Raw genomic sequence first — 22,348 nt, forward strand, 5'->3', positions numbered from 1 at the left:
ATCGATTCCCATTGATTTCCCATGATTTCCCAGCGTCGTATGCGACCATCGGTGATCCGTCGTGATTTTCCGTGTCTCCAGGCTATCGGAAAACGATCAAAGATCGCCTACAACACCCGAGAATCGTCGAAAATCGTCGGAAAATCCCCCGAAAATGTAGAAATCGTTGAAAGTCACCGAAAATCATTTTCAAGAAAATTCGAATCATCGATCTGATCTCCGGGAAAAATTCCCCTCGAGAAGTCCTGAGACAGGAGAGGCTCATATGTTCAGGCGTCGGCGAGTGTTCCCCGGCTTCTGCGCCAGTGGCATCCGGTGTCTCTCGATTGGTCGATTCGAAAGCGGCATCGCGTTCATAGGCTGACGCGCAGAAGTACGTTCGATAGCCTGCCAGAGAGCCCAGTACCCGGCAGGGCCTCGAAGAAGAGACTGCTTCGTCTCGACTTTGATAAACTACTGTGTACGTTCGTTCGTTCGTCCGTCACTCGTTGCACGTTCGCCCTCCCCGCCCCCCCCGGCCCGCCCCTGACCACTAATTTGCACACTTGCTCACAACACTTGCGCAAAACGAAGAAACACACAAACACAAACACAAACGCGTAATTGATAATTTTTCATTTCAATTATGCCCAGTTTTATCGTCGGTAGATCGATCTTACTACGATTCAGGATCATCGCGACACAGTGCTGTTTGTGATTTTGTGTTTCGTGTTTTAGTGCCTTTTTATTTTGGATTTTTAACCACGCTGATAAGGACGACGACGCTGCTTTAGGTGAGTCGATCACTTCGGTTTATTTACTTGTTCGTTCTCTGACTCGGTATTATTTAAGGATTTTATAGTGGATTTTTGTACGGAACGAGGAAAAATATCTACCTGTTGTTGAAGAAGACGGTATTTGTCTGAGTATAAAATTTTGTCAAACAATTCCTTTCGAATAAGAAAATTTTCAACAAATTGATATCTCTTCCGGTCGCATATATATTTCTGAGAGTTAATTTTACCCCTCACGATTCCCGAGCTAATCGAGCTCTTACATTTTTTCCGTGTTTAGAAAAATTTGCTTATCCGTTTCACTCGAGTGGATTAGAATTCTCATTCAAATAACAGACACTTTAAACGATCAACGGTCGACGTAATTCTTCAGGAATTTTTAGCACTTGGTCCTGACGCGGTGATTCCTGTTAAACGAAACCCATGAAAACTGAGACCGAATTCAAAATATTCAATTCGGATTTACCGCGCATGAATCAGAACATCGCGATGCGGACTGCGAGTCGACAGGCGCGTCTCAATGTCAGAGGAGGAAAAACTGGAGGCGCCTTATCGGGTATTTGCGAACGAGTGCGCGAACCCCATAAATAAAAGAGAAAAAATTATCGCCGGTCGATTTTTTTTTTTTCTTTTTTCAACGTTTTATTTTATTTCGTTTTCTTCCTGTTTCGTGGTAAGTCACAACTCCGCCTTATCTGATTCTCGTAAGTTAACCCAACACGGTTTAACGCGACTTGAGCATGCCCGCGTCTATTTAAATTCGATAGCGATGTAATCGATGTTCGTAATACAAGTTTAATCGAAAAAATATGGCAGCGAAACAATTACCGCGGCAAATATTGCAGCTGCGAATTTGAGAGAAAAAATTATATTTTCCAGATAGAAATAAAAGTATGGATCGCACGATTTCTCCGAGTCTTTTAAAAACTCGCACTGTATGCACTGAGAAAAATTTCATTTGTTACGGTAACTAGAAAAATTCAGTAAAACGGGTATGGTTAAAAAAAAACATGTTTGAATATTGTTGGAATTACGAAAAACGAGCTACGCCTAAACATTTTGCGCTATCGTCGATCATTTTTTGGTAATTGCAACGCAAAATCAGTTTCTGAGGTTTACTCCACTGTGTTAGTTAAACAAGGCTTTAACGTCAATTTATTTGTGCACGAGCATTAAATTTTCGCAACAGTTGCAAGAAAATCTAGTAACAGCGATCGTAATGAGAGAGAATAGTAACGGATACTAGACTTTCCGGTAACGGCTAGAAAACTAATTTTCATTTTCTACCTAGAACTGTATTTTTTGATTGTGGTAAAAAATGATAATAGTTAAGGACCGAGCGGTAACCGGATCTAAAAATTTCTCTCATGGTAATGTTGGTAATCGATAGCAACGGAGGGCAATTTTCATCACGAAAACGATCACCGTAAGAAACTTGATGTTAATTTATTTGATTCGCTGACCGATTTTCGCGACAATTTGAAAACGATTTAGCCACTGATCGAAGAACGCGCCAATTCATGCAGACGAGAGGCTTGATTCTACTTTTACGAGGGTAAATGGAAACAGGTAATGAGCCAACGATTCCAGGGCTACGGGTGTATATATATATATATATATATTTTATGGCGATCGATATGGTTACATGATAAGTGGTTGTACTAATTCCCCTTTCGCAAGGCACGATATCTCGACAACAACGTGCAGGAAACAAACAACCGCCAACCGTGCGTCAATAAAATAGTAAACCATCATGTCGCAGATTGGAATATAACACATTATTAGGTTATACAAATTTCCAAATCCCATATGAATCAAGTCACGGTGTTGCATGTTTTTACCGAATAACTCCTCGTCCCGTAATCGACGTGTCTGATGAACATGAGAAATGCCAGAAGCCTGCGTGACGTAAGCGATGTACCGAAAATATCACTAAAGGATGGAAAGAACGAAATGACTGCGAAAAAAAAAATAAATAAAATAGAATCCACCAAGATTAAATTGGATTTTTTTTATCATACAGGCTTTCTTACAGGTTCGTTATTCGAATAAAATTTATTCCTTTGAAACAATTGCGTCGAGAACAAAATCTTGTAGATCACCGGTGTGAAAGATCAATGGTTGATAAGGAAATCGTTAGTATTTTGAAAGCAGAAAGTCGAGCGTCATTATTTTATCTGTCGGATAAAATGAAAATCTAATTTATAAACAGCACTTTGAAGATCCTCTTTCGTCACCGTGATGATGACAAATGAGTTGCGGGGAGTAAATCCCATAAACAAACCAATCGGCGTAGGAATAAGGCTAATGGGATGCAGATCCGCGCTCAGCGATCTTCTTGATGACATTGCATTGGCGGCTGATAGAGGGTATTGACTTGACTTGGCATTTAAAATCCAAGGTCTTGATCGGCAAAAAAAAAAAAACCGTACCATTCGGTTATTTGATCAAATTTTCAGACGAGAATCCGCTGCCACATACGATCTATGAATCTTTTCAATATCCAGAGTGTTCAAGTATGTTCGGGTTGACGTTTTTTCAACAGTGAAACCGACGAATAAATATTTACAGAAGTTCAGCTGAGTGTGTACGTAGCAAAAGGTACCTGATTCGCAAGCAGCGCGAGCTTGCAGTACCGTCTACGAAAAGCTCTCTCGCTCTACGCTTTGGCAAGCATATTAAATACAGGCGACGAAGTTGCAGAATTTATCGTTCGTCAATGAAAAATAACACATTGTACCGGTGTACATGGATTTGTACTCGAGTTAAAAATCCGAGGAAAAAGTTGAAAACAAATTGAAATACCCAAATTGGAATTCATTAGCAGCAGCTAGTGATATTTTACCTACGTCTGCTGCATCTAGTGGCGACATATCATTACTTTCTCTCTCTCCCTCTCTCTCTCCACATTCAGAAACTTGTTTCCTCTCGTGCCTCTTCTTGAGTGAACCTTAAATTGGTGATTAGCGTCGTTTGAACAAATGCAATCCTCCTCCCTTGATAAGGTTGTGGTTAGGAAATTCCTCTCCTACAGTTGCATCGCCCCGGGGTGAAAATCCTGCGTTTGGTTCCGCCCAAGTTCCCACGACATGTGCATACGTGAGGAACAGTCATATCGTGAGAGGCTCTCACCCTACGTTGTCTTCTATTCGGAATGTAGCTCCGCTCTGAAATCGTTTTCTTCAATGTCTGTTATTCCCGTCTTCAGTTTCTAGTTAACCGCATTGATTGTCCTCCAAGCTACTTACGTCGCAGTTACATGCCGAAGCAAAGTATCGAGACACGCGACGATTTCCTCAAAAATTACCCCGCCCCACGAGGTTGGTCGTCCCTTAAATCAATGTCTGTTTTATGCAATTTTTCACCCTCAAACGTTCAAGATCAGGGTTGATCAGTTGAGCACTGATTGCGAGCCGCGTTTTACTTTGGCTTACTGTTTCGAACGATCGTCGAGAACCGGAAGAGCGAACAACTTACGGTCCCGAACTTGGAGCGAGTTTCCCTCGATCTGCATTTCTGATGGAACGTCAACAAAGTGCGATCGTGGTGGAAACAGACGTAGGTACAATTTCACCACCGTCGTCGAGTGAAATTCAATTACTCTCGAGTCTCTCTCTACGACCCTGATGCAACCAGCCCGCCCCGTTTGCGCATCTCTACGATCCTCGCAGCGGAGTTAACAATCCTCTGCATACGCGGATGCACCGAAGTCATGCATCTAGTAGATGTTACGTTACGTTACGCTAACCCAGAGCGAGTGGATCACCATGCGAAATTGAAACGTGTATGCACGTATTTGTATTCAAGCCGTACGTTGCAGGGATCTAAAGACCCTTGGAACGGTTTGAAAGGCTCTTCGCGTAGCAGCGGGACGCATCCAATCCCTTCTTGGATATCAGCTTATGGTGGTCGTTAACTCCTCGCCCTTGGAGGTTTCAACTCGTGGACCACACCTAAGGTTGACGGTTTGATGTTCTCACGCGTATCTCGCAGCAGTGAGGCATTTGAAGTAGAATGTTTTTCTTCTTAATCAAACACCGGATGCTACTTGTTGAAGAAGAATGTCACTGATCGATTGCACTTCTTCCGATTCGAGTCAATCATGGTCGAACTACCGTCCTGAAAAAATATCCTTCTGCCGCGCCATCGATCGGAATGACCTCGGGCGAAGAGCAACTATATAAGACTGGCGACAAAAGACCCGAGGAAGAAGAAGAAGGATAAGATAAAAAAAACGAAATAAAAGAAAGAAGCACAACGCGAAACAATCCCGAGCACTGCCAGAGAGGTCCAAGCGCCGTCAATTAGAACGTCTCTCCACAGAGCCTGTGCAGTCTTGGCACGAACTCGTGTTTAATGCTTCACCGAGCCGAGGCGGCTAATCCGCGAGTCAATTATTAGGGACGCTTGCGTTTTCCGTCGCTAATTACCAATCGCGATTCAGCCCCGTTTCCGGGGACCCGGCAATAATCATAGCGGACCAGGAAGACGTCTTCGCAACTCGCGAAGCGAAGGAGAATCTCGATCAAAGGGGACCGGACGGAAGAGGGCAGTCATTCGTGTACCAAAACTGCTTCGGCAGTCCGGAAGCAGCAGCGAGAACCACTTGGTGTATAACGGACAGCGGCCCGTCCGCTGTTAGCCGCATTGACTGTAACACAACAGTCGGAAAGCTGGCGGCAACTACGGGACCACATTTCGTCCATACATATTCATACGTCGGTGCAGCAGCAGAAGCAGCAGAAGCAGCAGAGACGTGGACCAAAGCCGTGCGTGTTATCCCGGTGGTCTCGGCTCTTCCCCTTCGGCGATGATGCAGCTTGGGAGTCCGGTACGAGCCGGCAAGTTCCGGTACCTAATTCGGCGAACACTGAATACACCCATGCATATTCACCGCGTTTGTGGTTCGTCTGACTTCTGACTCGAGCCGTGGCGTTCGGCTTCCATCTTGGGTACCGTGAATCCACAGTCGACACTCGGTTCGACAGAGTTTTCCAAGATAGTTATCTGGAGGTTGGAAAGGAGAGGAGAGCCGATGGAGCTTCGAAGGTGTTGCAGGGATTGGTTGTGGAAGCGGTTTAGCTGGGCGTGTCTGGTTCATCTCCATACCCGACGCTGTACGTCAACGCGTCGCGTTCCGTGACCAGGGTCCGGACCTTCTTGGTTCCAGGAATCATTTCCAAGGGAACACTTCAGAGACTCCGGGTTCTCTACGTCGGGTTAGCATAAATTACCGAGCAAGCGGGGGATTCATTCACCGTTTCGACTCTCTCGTCTCTCGTTCCTGATAATAAGACGATGGAAAGAAGAAGCCTCGTGGCTTTGCTGCGCCGGTTCTCCACGCATCGAGTGTCCCGTCCAGGCACGCTGCACTCCTCGACTTCACTTATTAGGAGTGATTTCATTACCCGGCAACTCGGCGTACAATCGTGAACCGATTCTATCGCTCGCGGATGGAAACGCCCAGACAACCTATTCGAGTCAACTTCGAATGAGACGTTATCTCAAGTGGCATGAAAATTGATCTGATTTCACTCACCTCGGTCACCCGAGTCTACGCAGGTCACTTGCGGCAGTCAGGTTAGACTCTCCGTTGAGGTTCCCGAACCTTCAGACCTCTGACGATGTCCCATAAAAGCACGTTTCCTGGCTCTGTAAAGAAAGGTTTTCAATTTTTATCGCACAGCGTTGTTTTGCGCGTGCAAATCGTAGTCAGTAATCGTTTCCCACGTTGCGATCAGAAGATTCAGAAGACATTTGTCTGGCCTGCGCCACGTTACGATAGGCGTCATACACTGCACCAACATTTGAGTAGATTCTGAAATCGGTGTGTCCACATTTCGTCAGCTTACCGAACGCTAGGGAAATTAAGTCTAGAGGCTTCCTAATGTTTGCACGCGTTCACCTACGTACCGTTTTGTATTTGCACACCGTTAACTACGCACTTACATTTACCTAGCAAAATTTATACAACGTGAACATGGCGATCAGCCATTACAATACATCGTTGTTCGGTAACCGTCGACTCGCTGCTTTCCTTTTTATACCTTTTAACCTATAAGCTGATAATTTGAATAATTTTCACCTCCGTTAATGCCTTTAATATGTAATCTTTTTTTTTTCACTCTTCGTCTTATCACGTTCGACATGTTGGGCTTATAAATTATACCGCGTACCGTAATAAATGTGTGAATAATAAATGAGGCTATTTTTTCGTCATCTTCGTTGATTCTCGTAATGTTCCCGACGACCTTTAACAGGTTACAGACGATTGTGCCCGACGAATGCTGTATAATGGATACAAGTAACTGCTCGCTTAGAGATACGGATGTGCATGGTATATTTTGTACTCACGCAATCGTTGACTTTCTAATTTTTGTTCGCACGCGAGACAAAACATTTTACGGCTTTGATGTACGGATCGAATGTCTGCGGCGCGTAGGTAGAAGATATTTGTACGCGCGGGTAGAAAGGACCGAAAGTATATTACGATATGTGCAGACGTTGATGCAATCTCGACGAAACGGCGTACGGTATCCCCAGTCCGATATTTCCGCCGCGTTTTACCCGCGACAGAGTGAAACGGATCGATCATTTTTGCCGGTACCTTACCGCCTAGGTTGCATCGTGTTGAATTACCTTCCGTGTAAAATGATCGTGCGGATGGATCCGTCGGCGGGTAGAAAGAAAAGAGAGAAAACTCGTGCAAAAATTCATCTGCAATCACCCGCATCGCGTCGTGTGTCTGATGCGAAAACAAGAAGAGCGATCAAAGAGCTTTTGAGGTTCTGGAAATCCAGAGGTGAAAAATTTAATCAGAGAGTAATTCGCCGCCCAGCATGGTCAATGAAAAAGGAAAAAAATGAAAACAGCACTCGGAGTGGTAAAAAGAGAAACGCTGTTTTTCTCCCGTTGAAGGATGAACATTCGGGCAACGTCCTCGCCGTGAAGGGAGATCCACTTTGCATGCGTTTGTCGGTGATTCTCAAGTTTATAGCTAGCTCTGCATCCAGACTCCTGCAGTCGCATTGCAGTCACGTATCCCCGCTCCACGCTCTCTTGATTTTTGATTCGATGTAAAGGAATTCCTTAAAACTTTGAAAAATCTTATTCTGGGTGGGCTAAACTCCGTCCTGTGTCCCGTAGTACGAAGACTTTTGCTGTGTTTACCCAGACGATGAAATCGTCGGGTGATTTCTGAAGCTGAAAGCATCCTCTGAGTGACTTGAAATCAATCGGAAAAATTTCCCGCAATCCTGATCTTTCAATTCCGAATCGAACGATCCAGCCCGTTTCCAAATTTCATTGTGTAAAACTTGAAACGTCGTGCGCTGAGAGAAATTTTTAGTTCCGGTTATTGTTTAACTAAAAAAGTAAAGTAAACCTCAGAAACTGATTTTGCGTTGCAATAACCAAAAAAGGATCGATGATAGCGCAAAATGTTTACGCGTACCTCGTTTTTCGTAATTCCAACAATATTCAAACAGTCTTCGTTAACGATACCTGTTTTATTGAATTCTTCTGGTTACTGTAACAAATGAAATTTTTCTCGGTATGTCGAAGTCGGGATTCAAATAACGTGACTTTTCGTTGACTTCGTCAGCTTTCTATTCGTTGATTGTATACAGAAGTATTTCCGCTTCAACATGACAATAAACAATGACTTACCGTTATTTCGGTTGCGAATGAAAATTGTATATATAACGGCGAAACGAAACGCGGAGAATCGTTTCATTGCTGCATTGTCAGCTGAAAATCGTTTTCACGCTGGTTGAATCGCGGACGTACATATACGTCGTATTATACATGCACACTGTATTCCTGAGCATCGATCGTTTCACTGTTGGCGATAAATTTGCGACGACTAGACTGCGCCAATGAAAATATCGATACTCATTCTGCTCGCCTCCGCGAGTTTCCTGTTTTTATCAACTCCCGGCCTCTTGTTTTCGAGATACTGTCTTTCCTTTGAATCAAACTGCAAAATGTCGATTTGTACAAGGTGATTGAGAGTCTGGAAAAAAAGGATGTCGCTTAGTCGAGCTGACGATAAATTGCTCGCTTCGTTGAGTAAACAAGTGTTGATTAACGTTTGCGAAAAAATTCATTTTCTCTTCTCAATGATTCATTGTATCGGGTACAAAACACAGAGTTTAGTATTCTCGGCATTTTTTTTCGCGTCTATCAATCGCCCATCTTTTTTCCATAACCTGAACCAATTATTTCGTAAAATAAATATTCACGCGTTCTTTATAATTTGGTTACGTCTTCTAATAATGATAATCTAATTTCTCTGGGCAATTAAAGCTATAGCAAAGTAATATTGCTTATACAAGAAACGTTTCACGTCAACGAAAGCTCGGTGATGGACAAATGATTTTTTATTTCTCGTGCTTTGACTGGTATAAAAATTTCACCGGCGAATAAAGCTTTCGATAAATAAAGCTGTATAAATCGGCAACTTAACATGAATTGCAATTTTCCGATTTAATCACGAATCCTTATTTTCTTGAAGCATGAAAAAATACCTCACGTCCCTACAAATTTAGGCAAATCAAATAATTTAATCGCGACGCGTTCATAAGTTTATAAGTTTCTTTTTTTTTATCACAACGTGAGAAATATTGAGAAATTTTTTTGATTCTAACCTGTTACTTGCAGTGTAAAAAAAAAAAGAAAAAAAAAGGAACAACGTGAGGACGATACTTTTTCTACGGTTTCGGAAGCGTTACGTTTGGCCCCGAATGTCCCTTAAGTGGAGTATCAAATATTGATGATATGCTTTTGCACCAGGTTTATAGCACGTGTGAATAAATAGAAAACGGTCAAGGTTCTGCGAAACTAGGACGCCTTTTATCGATCCTGTAACCCCGGCGTTTCTTGCAACGTATACACGTATACAATTTTCTACCAACATACTCCTCAAGATGTGTTCCGTAGTTGAAATTTTTTCTACCCTCCTCTTTCATCAATACTTTGATTTAGAATAGTTTGACAAATTTGTCAGATTTTTCTGTAGAATCGCGGTTTCGATAAAAAAAAAAGCAACAATTTTTTCTTCAACACTTGAGGTGAATAAAAAATTCTTTGCATAATCCTTCCTACGCTGTTTATTTCCATTGAAATTACAATTCAAACATTACTTATATTTCCGTGCTGGTCAGACTGGTTTTCAGTCAGTGTATCTAAAAATATATACCATCGGAGGATTAGGAAGCCTTCAAGCCGCGAGGCAAATTCTCTTCTACAGACCGACGGTAAGAAAAATACAAAGAAGGAAAAGTGAACCAGAAAAAAGAAAAGAGAACATAGAAATTGCTTACATGGAAAGCAAAAGTGTAACTTGCAACACGGTATTTTTTGCACAATATTTCCACGGGATACGCGATACGGCAAAAGGTAGCCAAGCCAAGAAGAAGATCGGAGTCCGATGGCGATGCTGGTGTTCCGCCTTGTGTACAACACGAGATGAGAAGCAACGTGACAAGATGAAATGAACTGAAACGAAACGAAACGAAACGAAATGAAATGAAATGAAATGAAATGAAATGAAATGAAATGAAACGTGCGGAGAGAAGCCGCGGCAGAAAAGGAGGGAAAGAAGAGATGGAAGCTGCAGGTAACGGACGCGGAGAGGAAGGAGTCTGTTATTTGACGTAATGACCCTCTGGAATTCCAGTACGCGGGGCAGCTCTTCTTCCCTCCGTCGGCCAGGTTTTACCTGGAGTTGTTTTCCACGCCTCCCTAACGCCGCCTCTCTGCTCTTCTCGCTCTCCCTCTCCTTCTCTTTCACACACTCCTCGATCCTCTCGACTATCGACGTTTACCTTATGGCGGATGATGTGCGTCCGAAGGCTGTAGCCAGGAGTACGAGGCACACGGGGCTAGACGAGACCACGTGAATGTTTTTGTCAGAAGACCCGAGGACTGTGGGATTTTTCTTGAAATTATGGGAGGGGTTTGATCGGGGGTTTTTTTTTTTTTTTTAAATTGTGGGGAGATATTTTATTTATTTATTTATTTTTTTTTTTTGGGGGAAAATTTGGTGCGCTCGGAAAAATTTCATTTGTTACAGTAACTGGAAAAATTCAGTGAAACAGGTGTGGTTAAAAAAATTGTTTGAATATTGTTGGTGTAACGAAAAACGCCGTTGTCGATCCTTTTTTGGTTATTGCAACGCAAAATGAGTTTCTGACCTTTACTCTATTTTTTTACTTAAATTAACGCTTTAACGTCAATTTATCGTGTGCACAAGCATTAAATTTTCGTAACGGTTGCAAGAAAATATATCAACAGTGATCGTAACGAGAAAGAATAGCAACGTATACCAGACTTTCCGGTAACAGCTAGAAAACTAATTTTCATTTTCTACCTAGAACTGTATTTTTTGATTGTGACAAAAAATGAAAATAGTTAAGGACCGAGCGGTAACCGGAACTAAAAATTTCTCTCAGTGTGCCAATCCTGTGTTACTCTCGCGGTTTAATTGAAACCGCGAATTTTCCTAAACCACGGGAGCAGGATATATTTGTTGTTATCATCATGACAGTCAGATAGCCATTAATAACGAGCCGAGTTATTCAGCCCAACGTCATTCATGATAGTAATAATAACGATGCGGGCCCGCCAAATTAATAACTAACGTTCAATACTTGACCACGTACGATATTTATTACACGATATCTCGTGCATGGGGACAAAACTGCGTATCACCTGGATAAATGTTTATATAAAATGATGAAACGTCTCGAGGGGATGCGAAATTAGAATTGCCCCTACTTTTCACTCTCTCGGCTTTTGTGAGTTTGAAAAATTATGTTATAATCACACATATCGCTCCTGAGATTCCGACGATTCGAGTAAACTGATCAACGATCGATTCTGGAATTTTTTCTGACGAGGGTTACAACTACCTATAACATATAGTAAATCTATAAGAATTACTTCGACTCGATTCTGTTCAAAGAACCTAATTTCACTCGGTGAAATAATCTTGTAACGATCGAATTCACAGTATCCCCGGGACTTGTCAAAGGATGTTAATTCGCCCTCTTCCCGAGAGAAATAATTAAGGGTGAGACGTGATCTGGCGAGTGAAACGAAGGTTGAAAAGAAGGTTATCAGGATCGTAATGAGCGGTTAATTGAGGGAGAAACGAACCGGCGAACCGAACGACTTTCCCGAGGAATAATCGTCTACGTATATACACACGCGTATACATATATGTATGTATATAATGTACGTAATATATATTTATACGTATCCTTACGTCGACGTCGGGCATGTAATACATAATACGAGCAACAACGAGCAAACTCTAATCGCGGTAAGTAACGAGGGGATGGATACTGCTATAACCGACCGCGGCGACGACGACTTCTTAAACAAGAAATCCATCCGAACTTTACGAGTTGCGGGCGAGTCGGTTACCGTGCAAAGTATAAACTCGCTTGTTAGGCACTCGGGCGTAAAACTTTCGACATTAGACCCCCAATGCCGAGAGAAAAAATCCCGCGTACGGACTTGATCAATTTTTTGCGCTTTAAACGAGGCAGATAATCCACACGAGAAAACAGTGTTTAGAATATATATGTATAACGGCTTATCTCGTGTACGAGAGAGAGTACAATTTGCGACGATTAATTAATCTTTCATCGTGCAGCTTTTTACACTGACTAAAAATATCGTGAAATTTCGTTGGTGTATTTTTTTTTTTTTTGTGTTTTTTTTTTTTTTCACGCACATCATTCTTCACCACGAAAATTTTCAAGTGATTGCAAAAGAGGAAGAAAATGGATAGAGGAAGACGAGCCTTCGGGAAGTTTGTCGATATGTTCCTGAAAACATCGCAATTTGCGAAATACTTGCGAGTTCGCGTAGCCTAAATACGCGCGTAAAATCATCGATTGCCCGATGAATGTCTGCGTGAAATTCGTATCTCGATTATGAAATTTTGCCGAGCTTCATTCTGGCGCAAATACGTGTAGAATACCCGACAGGGGATTCTGATCAAAGCCGGTGACTAAACGCTGGAAAATGTCGATCAGCATTTGCGTCAAATGATGTGCGTATAATATAATGTACGCATTCAACGAGTTTGCAAATTGCAAACGTCAATTTCCTCAACGAAATATTAAAACACTGCTTCATATTTATGAATACATAGGCATATATAAATATATATGCATATGAGGCATTCCACGTCAATTCGATTAGGGTCCGATCCTCACCCTCTTGGGTTTGCTGCGATTTTTAATATTGTTGTTCCAACTTTGACAATAGTTACAATTTTTTTTCAGATCCTCAGAGAGCCCTTAAATGATGATATTTTGATAATGATTGCGACGTATGTGTATATTCAAGGTACACGTGAAACCTATAACATCAATGGGAGATTTGCGTATGTTAATTGAAATGTTTCACGCGCCAATGGATTGCAGATAATTATTACCTGTCACTTCGCATTACGAACCTGATACTCATCGTATTATACAGACATATAACAATCTCGGCTACACGTGTATTGTATATAATGTACTTTGTCGACGTATCAAACCAAAAATAGAATTTAAAAAAAAAAAACATCTGGATTAATATAAAACTGTCACTCTTCCATCACATCTTTGAGAGTGAAACGCGTTTTACAGTTACTCTTATTCTAAAGGCCTCGTAATAGAAAGAAGGATAAAATTTTACCCAATTCATACAAAAATAATCGAAGCTAATCGCGACGTGTGAAATAACTTCGGAAGGAAGAATAGAAGAGACGATGCACGGATAGAAGGGAAATATAGAGATACGAAGATCTATTTACCCACCGTTTTAGCATATACGAGAAGGATTTGTCCGTTATCTACAGGCTCATAAATTGGATCCCATTATTTAAAGCGATGAGGAAATAATCGACGCTGCCGCATAACGTTGTTCTGTATACGAACCAGTGATTTGTCACGTGTTTCGGTCCATGAAAATTTCTCCACGTTCGTCGGTTTTATTCTTTTCTTCGCTAGTTTCACTTTCACGGACATTTGTGGAGAAAAGGTACACGCCCGGTATGTAAAAAGGTACAAGAAAAGGAAAATATTGTACATTTTACATCGCCTGCGGTGAATATATGGACAGCAGTTTTCTAGAGTTGAATCTACAGAAATTGTGGCAAGATTTACATATCCGGTAATAAGAGTTACAAAACAAGTTGTAAGAGTTACAATATTCTTAGGGACATCTACCGCAATTGGTGTAGATTTGACTCGAAAAAGATATAAAATCTACATTACATTTTCTTCAGCGTAGTTTTCACGATTTAGAAAACACCGTAGGTACGCTAGACGGTAACAAAAACAATCGTCTATTGTTTTTTTTTCAATAATTATGTCAAACATATTGTTCCGAATGACTAAAAAAACAACGATGTCGAAGTTTCAGCTCTTAATATTAATATTCAACGGTGCTTCATTGTGATTTTCTAGTTCAAAGTCAAAATGTATTCAAGGACTTTAAATAAATTTTGAAGGAGTGGCTTTATCATGAAATGATAAGAGATCTTTTTTGCAGAGCGTTCAGTTCCCTACAAAAATACGTCATGTTCCATATTATTACACTAAGGCGTTTTCGGGTAATAAAATTCGGAGGTTAAAAAAAAAAAAATTTATCCTCACGCTACTTAAATTGGAAATAGAAAATCGCGACATTGCATTTTTGCATATTAATATTAAATGCTAAAACTTGGACAGCATCTTTTTTCCGTAATTTGGAAAAATATTTTTGGACCTTTTTTATATAGTCCAAGGTACGCGCATACCTTCCGGAAACTTGAGAACGTCTCCTCGACGCGCTTGGCTCGTCACTAATTCTTTCTCTCGTAATCGCCGCTATCTTATATTTAACGACCTGCATAAGAGAGGACTGAAAGTATTCCCATTAAGCTGACGGGGTATCGGCCGATTAAAGGAGCAATGATTGAACAATTGGATAGTTGAAAGGAGCCGCATATCGGCAGACAGAAGCAGCGAGTCGCGGCTAAGCAGTCGCCGGTTTTCCAAAAATCGCTTTTCAACTTCTCTGAAAGTCCCCTCGACGTTAAATCGGCACGGAAAATACCTCGGAATAATTACGTCAAGCTCTCTTCGAGGATCCCCCGAAGCTCCGGCATCGATGCGGAATATTTCAACCTCCGAGAAAAAGAAAAGCTGCCGGGCTCGAGAATCGTGAACCGGAAGGGCGCTGGGCGCGTGTTATTTAACGGATGTTGACTCCGCCTCGATTCTGGGATGCAGTCGAGTGGGATCCGGCATCCGATCGAGTCGAATCCCCGATTAGCATACGAACAGAATTTTCTCACCGAAGAATCGAGAGACTCCGAAGATTTGAGGTTTTAGATACATATATGTATATATATATATAATATATACGTATATTTATACTGTATATATGTACGTGAAAGATGCGGCGGATCAGAGATCAGGATTCGTCGAACCGCTGCGGAAAAAGAATCGCGGAATATCTTCGGCGACGTGTGTTATGCGAACGATATTATTCAGATCTCCGCCATTTTCTTTTCTCGGCAATATTGCTTCACTGAGCGAAATTTTTACTTCCTTTACTATTTTAACTATTTTCAACTAACTTGGCTATTTTCATTTTTTACCACAATCGAAAAATATAGTTCTAGGTAGAAAATGAAAATTAGTTTTCAAGCTGTTACCGGAAAGTCTGGTATTTTTTACTATTGAGTTCTTTTAACGATATCTGTTTTATTCAATTTTTCTAGTTACCGTAACAAAGGAAATTTTTCTCAGTGTTCTCTGCCACAGCCTGCAAGGGTGAGAAGTGTATTTGCACTTATTGTTATTCAGCCGCAATTCTACACTAATAAACATATCGAATCTCGAATTAATTCACGTTTATAACTCCGTTGTAAAACTGCTGTTAAAACGGGATAAGAATAGATGGGGAAAAGAAAAACTGTATAAATGACAAACGAAGCTTGCACAGCTTCTGTACATGCAATTTCAATATTGCAATTATCATCACACCTGTTATATTTTTAAATTTTCGACAAATCAATAGCGGGTGAATAATTATTATTCGACTGATATAGAATCCCCGTTTTTAACATTTTACTGTATGCATATCGCGTGAGTCGAATATTACCGTGTCAAGGATTAGGCAGGAATGGAAATCCGCTGTATTACCGGGGGACTCTACGACAAAACGCCGAAGGAACAACATTGACTCAATACCTCGTAGTCCTCATTTCAATTACTCCCGGACAATTTTACAAAGTACCCGTCAATTTAATCAACGCATTCTAACCAAGTTCTCTTCAAACAAGTCAAAAGTTAAGAATTTTATAGAGTTTGTTAGTAACGAAAAGTGGAAAGCCTTCGAGAACGATAAACAAAATCAAAGAAAAAGACTAGTTATAGACGCATTGGGATAAAAAAGCATTTTACAGTGAACATTCTATTCATAAAAGGCGTATTCTAATCTTGCGATTGAATTGATGAACGACCGAATGATTTCAATTGATTAATATTTACAATTTGTTTTATACAATTGTACACCCCTGATTTATTTATTTGTCAAACGAACGGACGTGTCTTTGTTTTGCACGTGAACTTCGTCCGTGCAATTAAGCATACTGATAATTTATGATAATTTTGTCAGATTTACACTCGATATTACTCAAATAAATCGATTCGTTAAATATACATAAATTGTTAAAACAAATCGTCACAATATAATATATTCAATATTGAATATACCTTTGTACATAATATCTATATTTACATTCATTTCGACGTTGATAATTGCTCGCGCTTAATGCACTCATCGCACTCTTTACGCTTCGACAAGTTCCGTTCATTGAGGTATAATGTAGGTGAACCCCTACAGTGTTTTGGGGCAATTACTTTCATGCCTCCGTAATAACGGCTCTGTTTGTTCTCGTTCAATTTTTTATTTTTTTTTTTTTTGTTTTTTTTTTCAACAAACACACGTAAATTTCTGTCAACCCACTCTCGTTTCAAACCTCTTTGATGCCATCATTTCCACGTTTATACCCTGTCGAATCGAATGATCGGAGCATGTGTATTATCGGCATTTGCGCGGCAGTGCGGCTGGATGCAAGCATTTCGTTATTGCCTGTTGAAAATGGCCAGCGATTCGTTGAAAAAAGAAAAAATGAAAAAATAAAAAATCGATAGATTTCTTTACACACGTTCGGGTTACCGTACACTTTGCAAGAAGTAAACAATTTTTATTTCCGTATAAAATCGCGTGAAAATGAAACACAGCAAAACGTTGGAATAAATGCCGAAAATGCGTAAATGGGAAAATTAAAAAATCCGAATCATCGAAATTCCGAACGACCGAAGGTTTTCAGTTCTGTGAAATTTCACCAACTTTGATTATTGTTTGTTTTGGATTTTTTGATATTTTTACCTTCGGAATCCTGGTCATTCTGGTTTTCGGTTCTTCTGATTTTTCACACCCACTCGTTGAGTAAACAACGCCGCGCGAGTATATTTTGATTCTCGTAATTTTGCTCTATCGTAACTTGAACTTTCGAAATTTTGCATTTCAGAAGTTTGAGTCGTCGGGTTCCCGACCATTCGAAACTTTGTTGTCTCTTCAAAGTTTGATTTCCTCACCCCAAGTTTCACCACTAAATAATTAAACTTCAACTCCGTCCCTAATACGAATTAGTCGTATTCACCCACAGTAGAGATCCGGCATTAAAATTTACCTCCATGGGAAAATTGTGTAGAAAAATATAACGTACAGATTATGGTGATACGATCATCCGCACCTTGTAAAAGCGTCATTTTCTCAGCAATCTTGCAGAGCTGCGGCACGCTTCGGCGTTGTACTAAACACAATATGTAAAGCACACACAGGCATCGTCTATACATACATCTATACATATTATTGCCGCAGAAATGCGCCAGGAGACTCGGTGGCACAACAGGTATGATATAAAGAGCGGGGAATGCGATAAGCTCGGTCTATTACTATGTAGTTTCAGAGTTAAAAGTTTTCCACAGCATCAAACAACCACCCGGGCTGCAGGTGAGCGAACGAGAAGAAACTGCGAGGCGTCACGTCGGTATTTCATCCTCGAGGAAGTTACTCTGTATACCTGCCCGTGATGCCTCGGAATTATTTCACCGAGCCTACGCCAACGCCGCCTTGAACCAACCCCTCGAAACTCTCGAATATTCTTCAGGAATTTTAAGGCGAGGGTGGTTCCCAGGCTGATTTCCAGGATTTGGGGGAGTTCGACCCTCCCAATTCCAGCACAAAGATCCTCCACTGTCCACAACCCCCGTCTGAAAGCGCAGATCCTGCGACGGATCCTCACGATTTTTGGACGCCACTGATCCGAAATCGTTTGAAAAAACTTCTCACGCGTTTACGAATCCTTGCAGCGCTTTTAAGGGGAGGGGGGATCCGATAAAAATTCGATAACATCGAGTTTCGGCTAGAAAAATTCCAGCGCATCGCTTGCAAGAAATTCCTTTTGCGTACACTTTCGTCGCAGAATATTGAATTTTTTTTTTTTTCAGAACGAACATTACCGCAATATAAAGTTTGACGGAAGAAATTTCTGGTCACATCTTTTTCGTCATTTTTTAAACGGGTAAATCGATGTTATAGAAATAGATTTGGTCTGGGTTGAAATTTAAGAACCGCGGAGGAGACGAAAAAATTGAAAAAATGAGATGTCAAAGAACAATTGCAGACATTCAAAACTTACGAAATATTCGTTCTGATGACAATGTTGTGAGAAGTCATCGATTTTCTGATCACAATCTTAAACGACATAATAAAGATAAAGTAGAACGATGGTCAAGAAAATTTTCAAAAACTAGTAGGATTCTTACAAATAGTCCGAAACTGATTCTAAAAAACAGATATGCGAACATTGAAAAAGTGTCTAAAAATCGCGATGCTATATTAAGTGCCGAATAATATAAGACAAAACAAGAAGCGCAGAACCGATCAAAATTGTGACGATTGCACGATTAAAGGCGTCTGATTTCCGTTGCTTAGCGTATTTTTCCGAAATAAGAAGATAAAAAAACTACGCTGATTGTCAGCTTGTCAGCTCCACTATATATAAACCGTTTGGCAAAGCTTTAAACGCAGGTTCAACTCGAAGTTACGCAGGCATTTCATACGATGCGTTGCATCATTCGGATCTACCTTTCTGCTGCAGTTTTTAATTGGATCGGTGAACGCGATGTATGTGTATATATATATCGAGGCGAAAGTATAAAATTTGCAGGGATGAAAAACAACGGAGATTCACTCCGATTGCGTTGTGTATTACTTTGTAATTAACGGTATCAATGTTGAGCTGAGTTCGTGTGCCGCGTACGGCAAAAAATTCGCTTGACGAAACAATATTTCTGCCCGAGACAACCCTTCAATCAGCTGTTCTTCTTCTGCTTTGTACATCTTACCGGCTCTGCGGTTATTGTTAGATACGCTGTTTATACCGACGGCGATTGCACAATCATCTTCTTTTTTTGTCGAAAAAAAAATGCAATTATTACCAGCACTGACAAATATTCGGCATGCCAGCTGCAGAAGCCTGGTGTCACTATTTTTTTTTTTTTTTTTTTTATCAAAAATAGCATTCATGCGCATCGGTGTATTTGCATTGTTGAAAATTTCGCACAAAATTTATTTCGAATAAGAAAATTTGCACAAATTTGCGTATACGGACTCGAATCGTAGTTTGAAGACAAAAGAGAGGAAAAGAAATAAATTGTTCATTTTGTGGGATGAAGTATAAAAGCTTACCGCACGAAGTGTACTCGAAATTTATCAACACTGCAAGTTTTTAATGTAAATTTTTCCTTTTTGCATGGTCGTTGAAATATGTTTGAAGAGTAAAACGTCGATGAAACAATTTTATCATTACTACAACGTTTTTATCTGTTTGTTTGTCTGTTCGGTACAAATTTTGCAATTGATTTTCAACTAATTTCCCGATGTGCTAGAAACTTGAAACTTTAAACATAGATCACAACTGGATGACAATGAAATAATATTAATCTGTCTGTGAAACTTTGAGGAAAAAAAAATTCGGACAGTTTGGACTAGGACTCAAACCCAGATTAGGTGAAGAGAAACTGAAATAAACCTGAATATCGCCACTGTGTGCCTCTGTCAGAATCTCATCAAGATGTTTAAAATCGATTGCAAAATTTCATACACAAGATTAAAAAGCACAAAATAATTACTTGAATAAAAAAAAAAGTGGCTATCATGCTATAGATAATTGATTCATGAATACTTAACCTAAGTTAGTACCTAACAATTTCATCGCACTGCAAATGATACGAACTGTTTTGTGAGTTTTTCAACGTTGGCTGCTCTCTACACTCCTTACTATTATCCGTTGCATGCATCCCAAGTTTTTCGTTTTAAATCCGTATGAGGCTAGGAGAAATTATTCCATACTTGTAAGTCCGTTTTAATAACATGTTAATTAAAGAAAAAAAATAAAATTATTCTCTTTTAAATATGTTTATACGTTGAGAGAAATTTTTAGTTCCGGTTACTGCTCAGTCCTTAATTATTTTCATGTTTTACCACAATCGAAGAATATAGTCTTAGGTACAAAATGAAAATTAGTTTTCTAGCTGTTACCAGAAAGTCTAGTGACCGTTACTATTCTTTCTCAATCCGATCACTGTTACTAGATTTTCCTGTAACCGTTGCCAAAATTTAATGCCCGTGCAACGATAAATTGACGTTAAAGCCTTGTTCAACTAAAAAAGTAGAGTAAACCTCAGAAACTGATTTTGCGTTTCAATAACCAAGAAAGGCGCTAAATGGTTACGCGTACCTCGTTTCTCGTAGTTCCAACCAATATTCAAACAGTTATTTTTTTTTTTTTTTTTTAACGATAACTGTTTTACCGAATTTTCCTAGCTGCTGTAACAAATGAATTTTTTCTCAGTCTATAATCGTAAAAGCATAAAGAAAAGAACTCACTCTTTTCTCACAATTCTAACTGCGGACGTAATTCCAAACTTTCTTTACTTCGTTGAATTTCAAACGATCGGAATTACCTCTGTATAATTGTCGACAAATAAGAGAAGAAAAAAAAAAAGAAAAAAAGCAAAAAAGAAAAATTAAAATATTTTTTTTCGACATCCACCGAGATCTTCCTCCCATCTTGACCGTTCTGCACGTGGTGCCGATCTGCCAAGACTCGCTTCTCTCGCGTGATGCTGCGACGGCTGGACCACGCCGCTCAGCCTCTTCCTCGCCGAAGGTTGTAGTTACGGGGAGGTGAGAGGGTGGGGGGGGGGGGGGCGAGGAGGACGCTGGTAGGGATGGAACGTGGTCGGTTCACTTTCCCGGACTCGTAGCGCGCGTCCTTAGGGCGCGGTTACGACACCCGCATTTCACATCGTCTCTTCTTCGACCCGTCCAGGTTATCGATCATTGTCTTTAGTTTCGAAAGACTTGTTCGATCGACGACGATATCGGCAGTGTTTGGATAGACGAAAGTGTTTAATCGGTATTTTTTAGACGGTGGTTTTTCTCTAGAATTTACAGTAGCGCTCAAAAGTATATTGACAAAGATAGTAATTTAGTCAATTACAGGCAAGTATAAACTACAAAAATCAACAATATTGTGCGGCGGAAGAAATTCCATGTTCTACGTAATTGTTCAAAATTAACTCTCGATTGCTCGAAAATAAAGTGAAAATAAAGAAAAGTAAGAAAAACGATCGGTCAAAGTAATTACGAATTTCATATTATTAAAATACCATTGAGCGATACTGTATATATGTTCATCGTCGTTACTTTTTTCTTCTCATTCTCTCTGTTTCATCGTGATCATCTTACTTATCGCCTCGTGAAAACTTCGTTAAAGTTAGCTTGTGTTTCCGCATCCGTATCTTCGTTACCTCAATCAATTACGTACATGTTTGGATAATCCTTTTCTCGACTTGGAATTTCATTGAAAAATTAAAGATTCTCATTCTCACACCGCGGATTGAATTCTTGTAAAAACTCAAATATCACCTTAAACTCGAAACAAGTTGCAAAACAGTGACCCAATGATTCGTGATAGATTTTATTACCCACAGAGATTGCCGATATTTTCGATTCATCGGGACTTTTCAAGCTCCAGTCTCGGTCGATTGAAATCGAAACGCGAAGACTCGGGCACGGTTCTAACAGCCCCTTGATACCTCGGGCCGAAAGGCGGTACTATTACGGAGGATAGAGAGGCGAGAGGAGGTAGGGGAAGTGGGTCCCTTTAACTCGAGAGGGTAGAAAAGGGGCCCGGAGGTGCCGCGTTCTTGATCCCTGGGAAGACGAATATGAAGGGGAGGGGGTGGTTCGTATAGTTGCCACCTGAGAGAATCCGAAACAAACGGGTCCTCGAAAAGGAAGCGTCAAAACCTTTTTTTAGCCCGTCTCTAGGAGTAGGTTGCCTTTTGTTTTCACTTGGATAGGCTACAGGTGTGAATTGAATCCTCGATAGTTATATTATACATATATCGCTCCGCCGAGTTGACGCTTCCTATATACATTCG

The 22,348-nt window shown here is 40.5% G+C and overlaps 1 protein-coding gene across 15 annotated transcripts in view; it reads left to right on the forward strand.

Moving 5' to 3' along the window:
• The first annotated feature begins 411 nt into the window (after positions 1–411).
• Positions 412–22,348, forward strand: part of LOC107226566 (protein turtle) — a 164,784-nt gene continuing 142,847 nt past the window's right edge. For all 15 annotated transcript variants that reach the window (XR_006903283.1, XM_046733920.1, XM_046733925.1 and 12 more), the window contains exon 1: positions 412–773. The gene's annotated coding sequence lies outside the window, so the exon portion shown is untranslated. The remainder of the gene's footprint in view (positions 774–22,348) is intronic.

Source organism: Neodiprion lecontei, chromosome 3, assembly GCF_021901455.1.
Source record: "Neodiprion lecontei isolate iyNeoLeco1 chromosome 3, iyNeoLeco1.1, whole genome shotgun sequence".
Classification (NCBI taxonomy): Eukaryota; Metazoa; Arthropoda; class Insecta; order Hymenoptera; family Diprionidae; genus Neodiprion; species Neodiprion lecontei.